Raw genomic sequence first — 20,208 nt, forward strand, 5'->3', positions numbered from 1 at the left:
ACTTGTATGATTATTTGGTAGGTACATAGGTGTGGCAATTGGTGAGGACATGTCAAACAAGGCAAATATCTAGGTGAGAAACTGTTTCTAGACAGGATGTTTGCAATATAATTCACATATTTGTAATGTACTGATTACAAATTAGTCTATCCATTTTATTAGAGTTCTAACTAAAATTTGGTCATTCAAACTAGCTTTTTCTCCTTTTCTTAGCAGTATCGCTTTGTATATTTTAATTCAACCTAGCAGTAACTATCAAACATCTATTATGTGCTAGGAACTACTCTATGTAGATGAGATTCGATCTCCGAATTCGAGGGGCTTTCAGTTATATCACCCATGGTTGTTGCTGTTTCAAATATTGATGTTGAAAGTTGTTTAAAAGTCACTTTTATTTATTCTTTATTACTCAAGCAGTCTATATTTAATGAAGACAGTAACACAAAAAAAAGATAAGTACAATGAAGATACACATGTGCATGTGTGCATCCATACACACACATACACACACACATGCACGCACGTGCACACGCACACAGCACATACACACATTCTGAATTCCATAGGAAGATCATCATTGTTAGCTTATTAAAAATATTAGTATTCATATACATTTATTGAGTACTTATTATGTTTAAAGCAGTTTTTCAGCCTCAGCACTACTGATCTCTGGGACAAAAAACATTCTTCTCCTGAGTATCACGGGATGTTTAACAGCACCCCGAGCTTTTCCTCAGTAGACCAGTAGCACCACCTCCCTCCACCACCACCTGTAACAAACAAAAATGTCTCTAGATACTGCTAACGTCACCTTGGGAGTCAAAACTGCCCCTGATTGTGAACCACTGGGTCCAAATACATTGAATACACCGTTTCATCAGAACAGCAGCAAGACGTAACTATTATTTTTACTTCATTTTGCAGCCAAGGAAACCGACGGTCAAAAAGGCTAAATGACTTGGGCTGGTCCCTTCAGCTATGAAACGGAAGAAGAGAAATTTAATGTAACTGTGAGTGCCTTCACATCTGCCTCTTCCTCCCTCGCTCTCTCTCTCATTTAGAAGAGCAAAATAATAAAACACACTACTATGAAACCTCCCTTCCTCAGTGTGGAATGATGTATCATTTGCATCTTTCCACATAGGTCAGTATACATCTAAATCATTATTTTTCATAGTGACATGACGTTCACACGTGGAGACGCCCATTATTAATTAAGCCAGCTCTTCGCTTTTCAAATGCCACAAATAATACCCTTCTACACTGATCTATGCATACGGCATTTCTTTTAAATGTTCCATTAAATTAGAATTTCAGTCAAGAGTTTATTAGTCCAACTGTGACATTTCTGATTGGGAAAGGTGGTGCTACTAATACTTGTAGCAGGACAGATAACAGCCACAAACCAGGAGTTATATGCTTTTATCCAAGCTTCAGTCACTTTTCCCAAATCAGCACGTATCAGCAAGATCTTTTTTTCCTGTTATTTAGATTTATTTTTTTCTCCAAAGAGATTACAAAATTTTCCATAAATCCATCAAGACCTTCCCAGGAAATAGAGCAATTTCTACCCAAATAAGGAATGTGGGAATCTAAACTATAATTTTCAGGCTCCAGGGGCACAGTTGATCTCATAATTGAATACTGCTTTCTTTCAGAAGCATCCAGATTTTTTTTCTGTCTGGGACTGAGTGTCTTTACATATCCTATTTACTTTTTTAATTGCCCTGGTTTCTTGGGACATAGAACTATATCTCTATTTTTTATAATCATTTTGTTCAATTTAATGATTATTGAATATTGTATGCTAGGCAGCATGCCAGATGCTGAAGATACAAATATGCCCAAGGTTCAACAGGTCTTAGTCTATGTATAAAATATATGTTTTTAAAACATAAAACTTGAAGTTTTCCATCCTATTCATTTTACCTCAGCTCTCTGAGCTCCCAAGCCTCTGTTGGCTTTGCGTCCATTCTTCCTGCCACGTGGGATGCCCCACCTCCCCGTGTGCCCGCCTCAGCATCCATCAGAAGAATTACGTCTCTTCAAATTCAGCCCAAGCAGCTCCTATGTTGTGAAGCTTCCAGAGTCCCCCTAAGCTATCCTGTTTTGTGCACTAGCCTGGGCACGTTAAGGCACTTATCATCTCCCTTTACAATTATTTGCTTACTATACATTTTCCAGATGATATGTGTGTTCCTTGAGGGGCGGGCAAAGCAGTTTTCAACTTTGTGTCCCGACAGTCTAGAAAGGTATCCAGAACACTACAAATACTCGGTAAATTCTTACTATAAATGGCGGGAGAAGGAAAGAATGTCAATGTGTGAATATTCTTGGTCTTGCTTATGTAATATCTCTTAAATGCCCCCCCGGAGGACATAGAGGAAACGTAGTTCATCCAGGAATGGTGGGGCTAGTACTTAGAGACTTCAACTGATGGTGAGGCTGTCCCACACCTCTCCTGGTAGGAACTAAATCATAATTACCCAAGGACATGCAGATTGATACAATCCATCCAATGGCATGGACTGGGAAAGTAAAGGTGGGCATGAGAGCTCAGGACAATCTCCTTGCTGGCCATCAAACAGGTCTTAGATAGTTTGGGGTTCCCAGAGGGGTTATTATTTGGATAATAACCTGGGAAAGCAAGAAGCCTCATATGGTTGAGGGAAGGAACAAGCAGAAATCAGGTAAACAGATGCTGATCAAATCCAACATGGGCACTGTGTCGTAATCATCACCTGACTTGTCTATCTTGCCTGCAATAGTGTCAAAAGCTCGAGGGAGGGGACCATGTAATCCATTTACCTTTTCGACCTTAGTGTTTTTCTCAGTGCCTGAGTCATACAGCAGGCCCCTTTTCAATGGTCCTTGAATTGTAGAGCAGTCTTTATTTCCCATTGGAATTTTCAGTAAACACACGGCCACTAAAGCAAAAGATTCCTTGGGTACTCTGGATGTTTTCAAAAGAGAAGAGTCTCACCTACAATCACCTGAGACTTTTGAATAATGACCTAGTTTAAGCAGTGGGCTGGAGCTAGCTTTTACCAGCTTGTAAGAGCCAATTGTTAAAATAGCGAAGGATTCTGTGAGACAGTAGCTTGGAACTGGCCAGAAGGGGAGCATTTACACTCCAGACATCGGGGTCTTATCCTCACCCCACTTCCCGACCCTGCCAGTTTCCCATCACACCACTATGATAGTTCTAAGCCCCAGGCTCCAGCTTTAATTTTTAAGTAACCCTCTACTGTTTAGAGATTTTTTTTTTAATAGCTCCATCTAAAAAAACAAAAAACAAAAACAAAAAAACAAAAAAAAAACTGACGTAGGTGATGACCAATGGTTTAGGGAAAGAAAGAAAAGAATGCTATTTCTGAAGACGGGTTTCATATAGCACCTCTTAACGTCATGTACACAATTAAGGAGATGAAGGTAAAGAACATAGCGTCTGCACTAAGAATGTCTTCTAAGGATAAGTTGTTTATCAGGTCCGAGCCCCAGTTTCCACATCAGCAAGTCGGGCTAAATAACTACTCCAACTGTCTGGCCATGAGTACAGAACAAGGTAATGTACGCCAGGACAATAATAACCTTTTCTTGAATGTATAAGAAAAGATGTTGTTTCTGGGCCCCAGTTTCTTATCTGAAGCTCATAGGGCCAGATTTATTTTTAACTCAGAGATTTTGAATTTTTAGGAAGGTAATATAATTCAAATATTGTGTGGGTGTGTGTGTGTTAGCCAGCCTGGAAGGGGCTGGAGCAGCTCTCCGAAACCAGGTCTATTAATTTTTCTGTACCAAAAGCCACAAAGATTTACTTTAAATTAGAGTAAGAAATAATATAAATACCCTCAAGTTAATTTAGGTCAGGTATAGTCATCAAATGAGACTGAGGCAAATTATAAAAATAATTTTAGTTTTCAGAGCCATGTGGGGTTTAAATTGTGACTGGGGCTTTGTACTTGTATCATCACTACTGTATTAGTTGGCCACGCCCAGTGGAATGATATCTTAGGCAATATTCTCTGGGGCATTCTGACTTTGAAGAACCAAATATATTTTTCCCTAAGCCATCAGTATGATCTAGATACATTAGCTTTGTCACCTATACTGGCTTTCACATCTTGAAGTAACATAAATATTCTTTGTGAAATTCAAAAACGAAGATAGTCAGTCTCAATAGAAATCACCTTGATCTTTTAAAAGACTCAGCCATACAATAGGTTGCCAACCTTTGGTATAAGCTATTTGCATAAGCCATCATCAGTCTAAACTCTCGCATGAGAAAATTCCTCTTCCCTTTTAGATAGTTTCTCTTCAAGGAACATCATGGCCTTCCTCACCTCCGCAAAAGTATCAAAATATGGATCTGCACTTGTATTTCAATTCCTCCAAGAGTCGAGGTGACTTTTGGCTGCATTTTTTGATGCGAGAACATTTCATTGCCAGTCATGAACTTAAATGAACAACAAACACTCTCCGTCTCCGAAGAGACAGCGGCCCAAATTTGTACGTTCTGACTCTATGAGGCATGACATTCTGTTTTATGGCTTCTTAACCGAATAATGGCTTGGACATTTCTAGAGTGGATATGATTACATTTGTTGATCGAGTTTATTAAAAATGCACTCACATTTGGCCTCTGTTCACATGAACATAAACTATATCAAAGACATTAATGATCCCAGAGAGTCTGCCCGTTAGGACATTAAGAAGCAGATTTGATTAAAGAGACGTGTACTCTGTACCTTACAGGCAAAATCACTCGACTTCTTTGAATATTAAGAACTGCAGACACGGGGCTCTTCCCTCTTGTTGTCTTGACTAATAGCAAGAACGAAGACAATAACAACAGAACCTACGTGTCTAACCATTATTACTATAAACACTTTTCCTACTCCCTATTGATGTGCCAGGCACTTTGCTAAGTGAGTTGCACTCTGCTCTTTTTAACTGGCTTGACAATGCTTAGAACTAACTACCATTACTTTTTGCATAGACGAGGAAACTGAGGCTTAGCTAAATAAAAGCAGGACACTTCTCAATAAGAAAGTAATAACTGAAATGCAAGAGACAGAGCAAAAGGGAACTAATATTAAATTAACACTTAGGATACCCCAGACATTTTACAGGGATGGTATCAACTGTATTCAAAGCAGCTCAGAAAATAGATATTCCATAGGTGAAGAGAACTGAGGTTTAGAGAGATTAAGTACATCAAAATCACAAATCAAGTAAAAGGGAAAGATCAGATTCAAAGCCAGCATCTAGTGCTTTCCTTTACATAATGCGGTCTGCCAGTTGGATAGCATCCTGGGTGCTCTGGGGCAACTCGTAATCTCTGCTTTCTATTAGTTCATGATCTATGTTGGAAAGCAATCCGTGTAGACATGACTAATACTGAAGTGAAGACAGAATTACTTAAAGCAAGTTCCAAGTGCGTATTTGAGACTTTTGGGGAAAGATGTTTCTCCCCATTCCCTTCCATTAGTTGACATAATACTCCTGGCCTTTCTCTACTCTCCTACATCTGATCAGTGAACTTGAGAGGAAAAAGGGAAGGGAAGCGTAGAGCAGATCCCTGGTGTTTCTCATTTGGGGACGAGGACTGTCCTCTCGCCCCTCAAAAAAAGTAATATATTTGGTTACAGAGAGCTACCCACAATATATTCTGTGCCTCCATCCTAAAACCTTAACTACTGCCTTTGACTACACAGATTCCAGATAAGTCTGTCTAATTCTGGAGTTCAGGGTTTGAGTACCCACTTGGTCACAGGTAACAGCCCCACTCTTCAATATCAGTCTTAAGTATAACAAAGGTGATGTTTTAGAGTTATATCTAATTCACTCCTTCATCTTATTTCCCTTGATTTGTCACCATCAGGAGAGGTACTAGTTATTGGGTTTTTTTTTAATCCAACAGAGACCACAAAAGTCACAGAAGCCACAGAAAATGAAGTTCGGTGTAAAAGTAATTGAAAAACTTTATGGAAATTGAGAACTCTGAACTTCGCCTTGAGAAGTGGGTTGATAAAGAAAGACACACAGTCTCTCTATTTAATAGGACATAGTAAACCATTAACTCTCATCAGAGACAAAAGAACAGGGTCTTGGCTTGGTACAGTCATACTTTTAAATCTAGGCTCAGATAAGACAAGTCAGTTATGTATGTCAAAGCTGAGCTTCAATATCCTATTTCGTAAAATGAAATAATTCAATCTTTGAAAAAGTATATGCATATATATGTCACATATGCAATATTTACATTTAAGATGACACATAAATGTAAACAAATAAATAAGAAATCCCAACTATTCTCATACTCAAACGTGATGTCTTTTTTAAAAAATAAACTACATTAGAATAGTTTTAGATTCATAGAAAACTTAGAAAGATATTACAGACGGTTGGCTAAACTAATTTTGGCAAAACTAATAAAATGACATCACTACATTACTCTTAACTAAACTCTAGAATTCATTTGGATTTCACTAGTTTTTCATGACCTGGTCACTGTCAGTCTTGAGAAGCATGTCACTTCTTTTTACACAGCAGAACATCCGTTATCACAGAAAACTTGGAGTTAGACTAAGCCATTCATTGCCATTTCTTCACTTACTAGTCATGTGACCAAGAAGAAGCCATCCCAGCCTCAATTTCCTCAACTATGAACTGGGAATGAGAATACCTAACTGACAGGGTTGCTCTAAGGATGTAAAACACTGAATGTGTTCGACACGATTCTCCAGAGAAACGGAGGTGATGGGATGTGTAAGTCTGCACGTGATACAGAGCTGGCCAGTCCCAAGGTCTGCACAGTGGGTTGGCACGGTGGGCAGTTAGAATCTGCTTCCTCTGGCTGCTCCGACAGAAACCGAGGTAGTTACTTGGACTGATGAGGTCTTGGCTGGTGAGAGGCTGACTGTGTCCTGTCCCTTCTCAACACTCATATTTGAAAAGACAGGAAAGTCTCTGGTATAGGTCACTCTGTGCCTTTCTCAATCAATCTAAGATGTTTATTACTGTAATGCCGAGAGAAATATAATAAATAATAATAGCCTACATTTATTTAGTGCTTACTATTTGTCAGGTTCTCTTTTGAGCACTACGATGTCATTTGACCTTCAGAAAAACAGCTGCGATGTAGGCACAATTATTCTTTCCATTTTGCATATGGGAAAACCAAGGCTCAGAAAAGTAAGTAGCACTATCCTAATGGTAAGCAGAGGAGCACTAACGGTGACTGAGTGCTTTCTGCAGAGGAGACATGGTCCCAAACAATCTGCGTGGATTATCTCATACTCTTCACAACAGACTTATTTGATGTAAAGTCCTGCTGATGAACTCCACTGTACGAATGAGAAACTTGAGTCTTAAGAGATCTCTTGTCTAATATCACACACTTCAAAGGGAGGTGCTTGGACTGCAGCTTGAGTTTGTCCAACTTCGGGACTTTCGCTTTGGTCCTCCCACCACCCAGCATCCTCCGTCTTTGCTTGAAATTCGTTTCTCAGCTCTGGCTTTGTATTGTGTGATCAGAGAGGCTTTTTTTTTTTTTTTTTTTTTTCGAACCCTCAGTCTTCACGTGGGTAGATCCTATGACTGAGTTGATTCTCTTTATTTTCTCAAAACAGCGCCTGAGGCCCGGATGGACCCAGGGATTGAAACAAAGATGCGTTAGACTCTGCAGGTCATGGCTCTCAGTGCCACCCAAGGGCTTTGAGAAAAACGTAGATTTTTGTGCCAAAAAAGGCAGGAAACTCTTCATGCGAGGCCTGCGGCCGGAAGGGCGGTAAACAGCGGAGTGGTGGTGACATTCCTCGGGGAGGCGGGAGGCGAACGAGCAGGATGGACAGATGAAACGATGATCCACCGCCGGCTGATGTCAGGCAGATCGCTGCTCCGTGAGCTCAGTCTGCCTCATCTGCACGCCTCCCTTCGTGCACTTTGAAAACTGGGTGCTCGCGTTCATCGTAGCTTCTATCATTTCATGGTGTGTTCATTCTGTCCAGCTGGGTCACTTCTGTCCATACCCGTGGCCTCTGTCCTAGTCCAACCACTGTCACCTCTGACTTGAACTACATCAAGGGCCTCCTACACCAAACAAAACATTTCCACCTTTGCCCTCTCTGATCTGCACTCTATACTACAGAGTTATCTTCTCGAATTGCGGTTATGATCTTATACTCGCTATTGCCACCCTTTAATGGCACCCGTTGTTCTTGAGATTGTGAAGAAAATTCTTAGCGTGGCTTCTAAGGCTTCTCCAGGCTCATCTCACTCTAGTCATCGCACTCCCTGAAGTCCAGGCACACTGGCCTTCTTGCTTTTCCTCCTGACCCCAGAGCCCTCATCTGCTCTGCTACCACCCTGTCCACCTTTCTCAAACCTCAGACCTTTGGCTAGACCCTCATTCTTCGTATCTTAGCCCCAGTGTCACTTCTCAAAGCCTTTTCCTGATCCTCAAGACTAGAGGAGGGTCACTGTTTCTTTCGTAGATTTAGCATAGTTTGTCATTTTTTACGCTAATAGTAAAAATACCTGTTTCCCTAACTTGACCGTGGGTTCCATGAGCACAGGGGGCCCATGTTTTATTATTTTATCCTTATGATCTAGCACAGTGCCTATTACATAGTTAAGTGTCAAATGAATACTTAATGAGTGGATAAATGGGTGCAGGAAGAAGTGAATGAACTTGTCTATCCTCTCCCACCCCCTACCGCCTTGGAGAATAGGGATCAGGCCTTCATTGCTAGGGGCCCAGGACTTAGGAAAGTACTTGGAATTAATGGGAAGTTTCTAAAGTGTACCTTGGAAGAAGGTACTTCCTGAGCAGTTGTACTGGATGAGTTGACGGTCTCACTCAAACAATACATTGCTGTGGCACTGAGTCTCTGGTGTTCCACCTCTCCCAATGACAGTGAGCTGGCTGTGCCAGGTCATGTCTCTGCTCCATCTACTCGAGATTAAACCAAAAGCCAACATTCCGGACAGAGCCTTTCTATTTTTAATAGAGTTTAAGATGCTTAATGGATCTCAACTGTGTCCACAACCCTCACCACCATTAGTCTTTCTTATTAATTGGGGACACATGTCTACTGACTTCTGCGGGGGCCCTAGTGCTCCCTGAGCTACTGGGAAGAGAGAAAGCCAGTGCTTGGACACTCAGAGAAAAACAAGGACTGAGGGATGGTGAAATGTTAATTGAAATAAAGCAAGTGCGAAAGGCCGTCGGGCCCCATGCAGGAGAGGAACAGTAAACAGGGAGGTTTTGGCCTGGGGCATTTTATAGGCAGTGTGCCCACAGGACATTCTCTTAGGGGTGCCCAGAGAGGCCCCTCTAGAAAGTACTTCTTTCCAGAAGGAACCTGGGAACACTGACATCGGGAAGTTACCTCGTTAGGCTTATGACTCAATTTCCATTCTCGTGTGAAGAATGGGAGAGAGTGTTCTCTAGAAGTAAAACTGTCCTGTGGACCACAGGGAGAGAAGCTGAGGGTCCTGAGCACAAAGCTTTAAGGAGAAGAACTCTCCAACTGGCCGATCATCTGAAAATCAAGGCCACTTTTTGTTTTTTTACTTGGAAACTGCTGAAGTAAACCCCTGCCCAGAAGAGGCTCTGAGTAATTAATACCTGGTTTGGAGGGTGGTTCAAAGGTTTTTAAAGACACCAGCGCATGTATTTTCCTCAGCAAATCTCCTCGACACCATGGTGCTGATACTGCTGTTCCCACTTCATGCAACAGAAAACTAGGATAAGGGATGGGACCGAAGTTAGACTGCCACTAAGCAGAAGAGCGGAGATTTGGAACGAGAGCCCACATATGCTGCAGTAAAACCCAGCGTTTTGTTTTGTTTATTCCCCCCCCCAAGACCAGTTGCCTGCCCTCGGGTGCCCCGTCAGTGGGATTCCCTTGGAAGCCTGACTGTTCTTTTGAAGATCTTGAATTGAGCTCTTAAGCTGGAAGAAAGTAGACTGACATCCAGACATGGATGGAGAGCTGAGGAATTAGCCGTTGTCAAGATTCGCTTCTGTAGGGCAATATGGGTCACGTGCCTCTTCTCCACAGTTCCGGCCACTGTCCCCATTCGACCTCCATTGGGATGACTTCGGATGCCTCCTAACTAGTGTCCCTACTTCAGGTCTTGTCTCTCCCTCTCTCTGCCAACCCAGTTACGCCCTGCGGACGCCAGAGTGACATTTCTAAAACACAAATTTGGGTCACCTCGTTTTCCTCCTAAAAATCCTTTGGTGGCTTCCCTTTCCCTCCCGGATAAAGGGCCAACTCCTCAGGGTGGGGGGTGGTTCGAGCCATCTGTAACGGGTCCACCGCATGCTATTCCTTCATTTGCTAAGCTAACATCTCCCCAGAGCTCTGGGGAAACACGTGAGTGGGCCTGGTGCCCGAGTCCAGGAGGGTTTTCAGGTCTCCTGCTCACCACGAGGCGCCTCCTTCTCAAATCTACGTGCCTGTTCATATCCCTCCCACTCTCTAGAAGGACCTACATGATCTCCCCCGACATCTCGCCCAGCTACCAGCCACCAATTTTCTGCCTAATGGACCATCCATACGGCATATGACCCTCTTTACTCTGATGAGCCTCGTCCACTTCTCAAGAGGTTAGTTTGTTCCTTTCCTTAACCACAGTAAAGGGTATATCATTGAAGCCAATGTGACCACCTTGGTGGCTCGGACCCCACTTTCTCTGCGCCCAGTGCCCGGCACATGGCAGGGCACCAGCTGCAGGTTGCTGAGCGCCTGAATAACGCAGCGCGCCTGGCTTCTCGCCTCGTGAAGGAAGCATTGTTTGGGCTGCTCCCCGCTGAACCCCCTCCCCCCCACCACCAGATTTCCCTCCAGCCTTCCCTCCCCTGCATGTCTGACACTTGGGTTTATGTTCCAGAACAATCTGTGGCCATCTGTCCTGCCTCATTTTTCAGAGGCAGTCTTTCCGTGGAAGCGCTGCTTTGCTCCGTGTGGTGTCCACTGGCACCCTGCCCGCTGCCAGGCCCACAAAATGAGCTCAGGGAACAGCTGCTCCTTGGGAAGATGACAAGGGCTTGTTGAGAAAATTGCCGGGAGTACACAACTAACATGCTTGGTTTCGTGTGTGTGTATAAGACGTGTGTATATGTTACTATATGTGTGATAATGTAATACATATACTAAATATGATTCATAATTTATGTACATATTACAAGTGTTACAAATCTATATATTACTCTCTCTATATATTCCTTAATTTTTCAGCTCATCGCAATTAAAAAAAAAAAAGCTGTTTTTCCTAGTAAACTTCAGTGAACTGAAGACTTTGCAGGGCAGGGGCCGTGTTAGTGCACATTTTCATTCTCTAGCAGATACCTTGTCCATCGTCACTGCTCAATAAATGTATTATAAGAATGAGCATATTCATATATTCAGTCTCTAGCAGATGGGCGTGGTGGTGGTGTGGTGTGTGTGGCAGTGTGGTATGCACACTCAGGTTTATGTTGTATTCACTGGTATGCACACACTGCATGCTTACACATAAATACACCGACTACGAGAGGGGCGTATCTGCCCATCAGTATGCACTTTCAAAATAGACATTAAATGCATACGTGCATGACGCGAGTTGTCATTCATGTTCACACAAAGCAACTCATGTGGAGCAAAACATGTCACCACAGGGACATTCATTGATACCCAGGCGCATACACACTTTCGGCAGATGGACCTGAATATACCCTTGGTACAGGCTGGCTTCCTACCGACTGTCTTATCCTGACTTCAGAAACCTGTTTGTGGAAATTGACGTATTCTCCCAGATCTGTACATTCGGTCATACTCAGAGGTATAAGGTACACTCAGATTCACATATATGCATAGGCACACATGTTATTACACAATTCTCTCTTTTATACTCACATACACCCATACATACTCATATGTCTCCGTGTACACGCACACACATACATGCACTACATGCCCTAGTCAAGTTGCTTGAATTCCTCTCTGTGACAAGGCAGGATGAAAGAACAAACTTTAAGAAAAATAAATGAGTGAATAAATAAATAAATAGGTTAGGTGAATAAATGAATACAGCAGGCACACAGAGGTGCGCATCTATTTTAACACTATCTGAGCTCTATTATTACTCTCTCTATATATTCCTTAATTTTTCACATATGCATTTTCTATGTGTCCTCAATTGGATACACATTTGCCAGACCCACAAGCACAAAGGATTCCTGGTCAGATGATGCTTCCTGTCCCCACATTGCCCCAAATCCAAACAGAGCCAGTGGATCTGCTGACTCTCCTTTGTGTCAACTTCAAGGAAAACGGGGTTATGCCAGGGCCTCTTGCACACGACGCTTTGTCAGGCACCACTGCCAGTGCGGCCCCAGCATCAGCTGGGTTCAGGGGGAAGCTGACCATGGAGGAATGTTTTTCTACTTAGCCAAAAAGATTTGCTCCTTTGAACAGACTTTCTGCTCAGAACTCCTAACGCATTCCACATTTGGCCATTAAATCCTAATTGGAGGCCTGCTGGGGAGGGTAGGGAGGCCCAGCCTGCCAGCGTTTCCTGGGTCACGTCCCTGCAAGACCTAGCCTGACCCCATGCCTCTGTGTGACCTGCCCTTTTGAACTCTTAATCCTACTACTGGTCACAAAGAACTAGGAGCTCAGTTTACTCCTGAAGCCGCAGGAATGTCCTCTTCTCATCTGCCATCGCTACTCCCCACCCCCACCCATCCCAACACGCATCTACCCACCATTATTCTTCCCTTTCTTCCTCCTTGGTAAGGAAGCAGGATGTCTGTGGGAGCTTGATGGAAAGGCTCCAAAAAACCTGAGACTTTCATGTTGAAACAATTGTCCTTGGTAAATGTCAGACTCTGTGTTTGATGACATTCATGACATTCATTCCATTAGCGTGCCACTTTCCTCAGAAATTATGACTCTGGCCCTGACCTGACCAGGACAGTGTTCGGTGCAGTGAGGTCTGTGTGATGAGAAGGCCGTTGCCCTCCCCACCCTGAATGACTCTCCATCACCTCAGAGTCAGGGCGTATCTCCCCAGGTGCCAACAAGCAACCAGAGAGAAGAGATGAGGATAAGTATCCTTGAAATGCTCCCTTTGGAAGGCCTAGATGATTCTGGAGTGTGAGCCGGCCTTAGCTCTGCGGCTTGCTAGCGATGCTCACTTGTATGAGCCGTCCAGTATCTTGAGTCTTCAGTATTCTCCTCTAAAAAGTATTGATAGTAATGCCCGCCCCATAAATGGGTTGCTGTGAGGATCAACTAAAAGAATACAAGGAAAAGCATTCTGAACAGTTAAAACATTAATCAAATATTATTAATAGCTTTGAAATAATAAAGTGACTCTCTTCATCAAGGGAGCTCCAGGTGGGCTAAAACATAGAAATAATGCTGGTCCTGAAATCCAGTGAAAACCACTTATCATGGCCGATGGCCACAAAGTACAGGAAGGCAAATTCTGGTTCTTGAGAATGATTTTCCGAGGGTCGGAGCTGTGAGAGGATGAAATGACACACCTTAGGGGCAATGTTTCTCCCACTGTCAGGACATTTTCCTATTGCTTCCCTGACAAGGTCAGTGTCTGCTTCGTTTTTCTTGCCCTAATTCTACTTTCTCAGAGATAAATTCTCCTGTAGACCAAAGACTTCTCTATTTCCTGAGCCAACCCAGAGAAGGTCCGGACATAAACCAGCAGCCCCCAACCCTCCTGACTGGAAGGGCTGGAAAGGAAAGCACTAGCCTAGACCTGGCCTCTGGCATCTGCGTCATGACTGCTAAGCATGTCTTGTCCTAGAGAACACAGTCATTAAGAACACAGGTGCTGGCATCAGAATCATGACTTCAAATCCTTGCTGAACCCCTCCCAGCTTTCAGGCATGGAACAACTTAATAAATTTCTCTGAGCCTCAGTTTTCCTGTCTCTAAACTGGGGATGATGATAACGCTTATCTTATAAGATTACTGTAGGATTAAAGGAAGTAATTCATTCAATGCATGTGGGCCAGCTTCTGGCTTGGAGGAAGCTTTCAGCAATGTTAGCCTTGGCCATGACAACGATAAGAGTGCTGATGGTGGAGATAATAATGATGACCCAAAGCCGAATTTCCCTGATTCATGGTAGACCTGGAGTCAATTTTATAGGGAAAGAGCTCAACTCAAGCTCGTTGCCTATAATCAGGGCACGATGGGAGGTGGGGGGTGACGGGGAATGAGGAAGAAAATAACTAATGGAATGGAGCAGGATCTCTTTTTAGGTTGACTCAGGAAGGACATCTATGAAGAACTGGCATTCACGCTTAGTTCTAAAAGATGAATAGAAGTTATCTGTGTGTAAAGGGTAGGGAAAAAACATTACAGGTAAAGAGAAGAACATGGACAAAGGCCCTGAAACTAAAAAAGCTTGATCAGTTGAAGCGATTGAGAAAAGACAAACATGCCTGGAGCATGCTCACTGGTGCTATGCAAGTACAGTCAAGAGACAGATCCTGCATAGCCTAGTACTCTGAGGCACAGAGTTGCTAAAGGAAGGATCTCGACAGAGAAGTGGTATCGTCAGATTAATAAAAGCCACATGCTACTAAGTTAAAGTGCAGGTTTTAAACAAGCAACATCATGCTGTAGCCTAGCAGCCCCTACTGTCATCCTCTACTCAATTAATGAAGGAAGGAAGGAAGGCTGACCGGTCATGGCTGCAGTTTGCTGTAGTATTTCATGCCATCATAGGAATATACTCTTAGAAGTCACAGATAGGCATTGGAGCTCAGCAGAGACTATTGACCCATTACTAGAATCTATAAAGACAGATTCTTAGTATCACATTTCCAAAGCCTTGAAACAATGTATGGACTCAATAAAAATTTTAAGTTAAATGAATCAGACATAAGGACAACCTGAGCCACCATTACCAGTGGTGGCTTCTTCAGCTCTTAGAGTCTTCTAAAACACTGGGCTCGGGTCATGTTAGTCCACACAAGGTGTTCTGAAGTCCCTAGCACCAGCCTCAGCCATATTCCTGGCTGCTCATTTTGGGGAAATTTAGGCCACAAGCTAACACTCTCCTAAATACATTTTTTTTTTTTTGCAATCTCAACAAACATTTTACCTGACATTTTTGCAGATGAATATATGGGAAAAGTTGAGGTAAAAATACATTATTGCTTTCTCTCAGTTTTTCTATAATATTCCAAATTGAGTGACATACTATAAAGAATTTAAACATGAAATATATTTTCATATTGCTTTTTAAATTTTTTTCCACCAGTATAAAGAATTTTAAATGTATGCTTTATTCTATTGTTTTTGCTACGAAACGATGTTCCTAGTAGATGGTAGTTTGTTTACTGTGTTTAGGTGTCAAAATTAAATCAGTTCCCATAGTCATTTAGATAGCATATTCTGAATCTACAGAATCCTAAAATTTGAGATCCATAGAAACCGGAGAAAGTGCTAAAAGGTAAAGAAAACTTTCAAGGATCCACGTGGACCAAGCTTTGAATATAAAATATCACTCGCACAAGTGGAGTTCATACACATGTCATTATTTCCAGGGTATTTAAAAATTTTTACCTCCATAATGAAGTAAAATAAAATTCTAGTTATTCCATAGCCAATAATCAAAAGAAATTGGACTCAGAATGAGTTTTTTCTTGAACCAAATTCCATCTTCTTAGCCACTACCTGTGCTACTAATAGCTCAAAACATAATTACTGAATTAATGAATTAGTGGAAGAATAAGTAAACAAATGATCTTAGTGGAAGGAGAAAGGATAATAATACCAGACAAATCCGAATGTGAATTTGGCTTAGTCAGTTAGCATTGTTGGTAGGTTGTATTTTATTTCCCCTAAGTGTCATAGTCAGTTCGGGCTGCTGTAACAGAATATTGTAGACTGAAGGGCTTATAAACAACAGAAACATATTTCTCACAACCCTGGAAGCTAAAAGTCAGATCGGGGTACCAGTGTGGTCCGGTTCTGGCGAAGGCCCTCTTCTGGGTTGCAGACTGTCGTTTTCTCTTTGTGCCCTCACATGGCAGAAAAAGAATACTAGAGAACTCCCTGGGGTCTCTATGGTAAGGACACCGATCCCATTCGTAAGGCACCATCTCATGATCTAATTGCCCCCTCAACCCCCCACTTCCTAACACCACCACATGGGAAAATGTTTCCACATACGGATTTTGGAGGGACACAAACATTTAGTGCGTAACACCTTGTGGTCATACTAGCGTTCCCTGTGAGGGATTAGACACTCTCGCCCACTGCCAATGGGCGGAGAGCAGATGTGATGTCCTAGCAGAGATTTAAGTGCCACTGTGTGGTTGACTTGTGACCTCTCTCTGTTCTTTTTAAGAGTCTCCTCTTTCAGCTTTGGTTTTGCAACATGAAAACATCTGAAATAGAGCCAAGGCCGAGCCACCAAAAAAACAAACATTTATTGCCATAAGCCTCTGAAATAGTTTTAGTTGTTCACTTCTGACTCACAAACTTGCAAAATCTGACTAATACAAGAGTTGTTTGATGTTGACCACTAAACCACTTCAAGCCTCTTTCCTCATCTGTAAAATGGGGATAATATGTATCTACTTTATAAAGGAAACATGAGGATTTTATGAGAAAATGAAGTAGCTACACTGTGCCAGAGTCATACTACATGGCACAAGGAAGTCTCAAGTGTCTTCATTCATTAGAAATCTTTTCGAGCTCGCGCTGTGTGTGTGTGTGTGTGTGTGTGTGTGTGTGTGTACACATATATACATATATAGATATATGTACATATACACATATATATGTATATATGTATATATGTGTATATGTGTATATATATACATACACACACATATTTTTGTTTGTTTGTTTCTGAACTATCCATTCCAATTCAAGCCAACTCCATCTATCAAACATCTATTATGGCAACAGTCTTTGGCAGGCATTGTGCCTCCAAGGCAATATTTTGTCTTTCATGCTTTTCAGAAAAACAACATGTGGATAGGTACATAGGTTTCTGGCCAAAAGCAAATACCTGCCCCAAAGAGAACTGTGGTTCCCACCAGTGTTTTAATTAAGAGTTTCAAATATTTTATGAGAGTCCACATAATCGAATCTAATTAATAAGCCAGGGAAACCAATCCAGATATTTAGACTATAGGACAGGAGTGTTTTAAACTAGTATCAATGATGAAATGTGAAGAAATGTTACATAATATAGGAGTAGAAAATTGGCATTCAAAAGGAAGTTCATTAAAAATAGTGTTAAAAGTATATGTTGGCAGCAAAATGAGTCGTGTTTCTCAAACGGTGGAATCACCTCGGGGGGTCTAGTTAATAGGGAGATTCCTGGGCTTGGTTCAGACTCATCTGGTTAGAATCTCTGATTGGCCAGGTTAAAAAAATATACAAATGTGTAAGTCTCTCCAGGTTTGCTTTAGAACCTTACAGTTTTCAACTCTATTACTACTTAATTTCTGACATATATATTTTTTACTGTACTATGTATAATTTACACAGAATAAAATGCACAAAAACTAAGTGCTGAGTCTGGTAAGATTTTTACTTATTTGACTCATTCCAACACACCTAGCCAGAACCACCAGAAACATAATATGGAACATTTTATTACCTGAGAAAGTTCCCTCGCGCCCCTTCCGAGTCCCCCACCTCTGCCCAGAGATAACCTCTTTCCCACGCCTGTCACCATAGGTTACATATTCCTGTTCTTAGGATTCACCTAAATGGAATTATATGAAATGCATTTGTGTGCATGCATGTGTGTTGTTTGCTTTTCATATTACATTTTTGAGATTCGGTCATGTTATAGGTATCAGTAGGTTTTTCCTTTGACTAGTATTCTACAGTATAAATACACCAAATATTCATTCACTCTCCTGCTTGCTACATTTGGAGAAGCGCATCTCTGGAGGGAAGTAAGTATCTTGACCTCACAATCAGGTCTTGCTTCTTGATTTGCTCTGCTGTGAATCAGCTACGTGAATCTTAGGCCAGTTGGTTTATTTGCCTCAGTATCTGCAGAATTCTGCCACCTGCACATTCACCCCATCTTTCGGGGGCGCCTCCAGCAGTGGCAGCAGCTGTGCTGGGGGCATGCGCTCAGCCCTGGGCTCCTGCTCAGGCAGCCGGACTCCAACAGCATCGACATCGGGGTGCAGCCCCCCTTCTCCTTTTCTTCAGCAGCGTTCGGGGTAGTCTTATTAGTTTCTTGCAGTTATTAGCCCGTGACCTCATTTTTGTCCTTCCGAGTCTTCTAAAACCTTCGTAAACAATTATCCACTCCCCTATTTTTTTAATTTTGAAATACTCGAAGAGGACTCTGCTTTCCTAATGCAGGGCGTGGAGGGCAAACAGGAAGATTATTACATAGGAGTTGTCTTCCGGGGGCTCTAAGAAGCTGAAGTCATTGTTATGAATTGTATTCTGGAAGCAAACTCCACTGGGTTCTCTCTCTTAAGCTTTACCAACATTTAAACCTCAAACACTTGATCATTCTGTAGAACAGGAGTCAGCAAATGCTTATTTGTACAGAGTCAGAGAGTAAACATTGTGCGGTTGATAGATCGTATAGTCTGTGTTGGAAGCACTCAACTCTGCTAGCACGGCATGAGAACAGCCACTGGTAATACTTAAAGGGGGCAAGGTTGTGTCCCAATAAAACTTTATTTACAAAAATGAGCTTCCAGCCAGATTTGGCCCATGAATGGTAGTTTGTTGACTTCTGCTCTAGAGAGTTGAAAATGTAAGAAGAAATGGTACAACTGAGAATAGCTAAGAGAAGTTGATCATCATTTCCAACATCCATTGTTAGTCATGTATTGAGTTTTCGGTTCATTCATCTGTTATTTATTGATATTGCTTTAGGTAGCTGGAGTAAAATGGAGATTAATATATACACATTTCAAAAAAGGAATACTTAATTTGATAGATTAAAGTGGAAGAAATTTTAATTTTCAATAAGCCTGGAAATGTCCTTCAAATGCTAAAAGCCTTTTCTTGTTAACTTTTTCCCAACAATAGGCATGCTGCCACCTGCCTTTGTGGAATCCTGTCAGGACTCTCACTTCTGCTTAGGAAGAAGTCCTTCTTTCATGCAATGAAAGGACATTCATTACACAGATAAGCATTAGCTTTACAATCCAAGTGCAAGGCTTTAATCAGCACTGAGAAACACTTAAAGCACAGAGAACCTCTACATTGTATTATCCTCTGGAAAAAAAATATATCTGCTCCCCCACATACAAAATAATTCCCTCGTTCTTATCATGGAAGAAACAAAAGATACCAACAGAATGCTTTCATGTATCTCCTAAATAATGCCTATAATTAAATGTATCATGTGCGTGATCGAGTAAAACTTCATTTGCTTTCCGGCTTCCTCTAAATAACACCATGATTTAGAAGATCAAAGCAACAGGCCATTTTGAGCTTTTGAGATGGTTTTTTTCAAGCACTAGCATTAATCTCTCAAGAGCAAGGATATCTTCTTCTATCCTGAAAAATAACAATGGTAACTGAAGTCTAAAGTCACGTCAAATCTAATTTTCAATTCCAAATTCTGTTTAGAATTTATTTTCCTCTGTTCGCAATAAGGAGTTATTGCTAGAATTCAAGTTGTTTTTAACTTTTCTTAATTTTTTTTTTACTGGAAAAGATTATAAGATTAGTGCAAAGAGTTGCTGTACCCAGAGACCCCACTGGAGTTTCACCAATCGTCACAGTAATATTCTTTCTGGCAAAAGGATCCATCCAGTGTCTCACGTTGCTCCAAGTTGTCACATTTCTCTAATTTCCTTAATCTGGAGCAGTTACTCATTCTTTTCTTGACTTTTGTGATCTTGATATTTTTCAAGGTAACAGACCAATTATTTTTAGACTGGCTCTCCAACTAATTGGGTTTGTCCAATATTTGCCATAATTAGACCTAAGTTATGCATTTTGGACCAGAATATCACAGCAGTGATACTATGTTCTCGTTGCCTCTCATCCAGTGGCCTGTGATACCAGTTTCCCATTACTGGTGGTATTAATTTTGATCACTTGGGACTGGCCAGTTTTCTGTACCCTGAAATTACATTTTAAAAATATCTGCAATTAATAGTATCTTGCGAGAAGATTCTTTGAGATGCTACAAAATCCTATTTTCATATCCCATTTCTTTCCTTTAGTTTTA

General features: G+C 41.6%; 1 long non-coding RNA gene across 2 annotated transcripts in view; it reads right to left on the reverse strand.

The window, feature by feature from the left end:
- LOC107501903 overlaps window positions 1-20,208 on the reverse strand; it is a 570,942-nt gene that overhangs the window by 186,751 nt on the left and 363,983 nt on the right. The gene's annotated exons all lie outside the window — the stretch shown is intronic.

The sequence above is a fragment of the Rousettus aegyptiacus genome, unplaced genomic scaffold, assembly GCF_014176215.1.
Source record: "Rousettus aegyptiacus isolate mRouAeg1 unplaced genomic scaffold, mRouAeg1.p scaffold_m13_p_15, whole genome shotgun sequence".
NCBI lineage: Eukaryota > Metazoa > Chordata > Mammalia > Chiroptera > Pteropodidae > Rousettus > Rousettus aegyptiacus.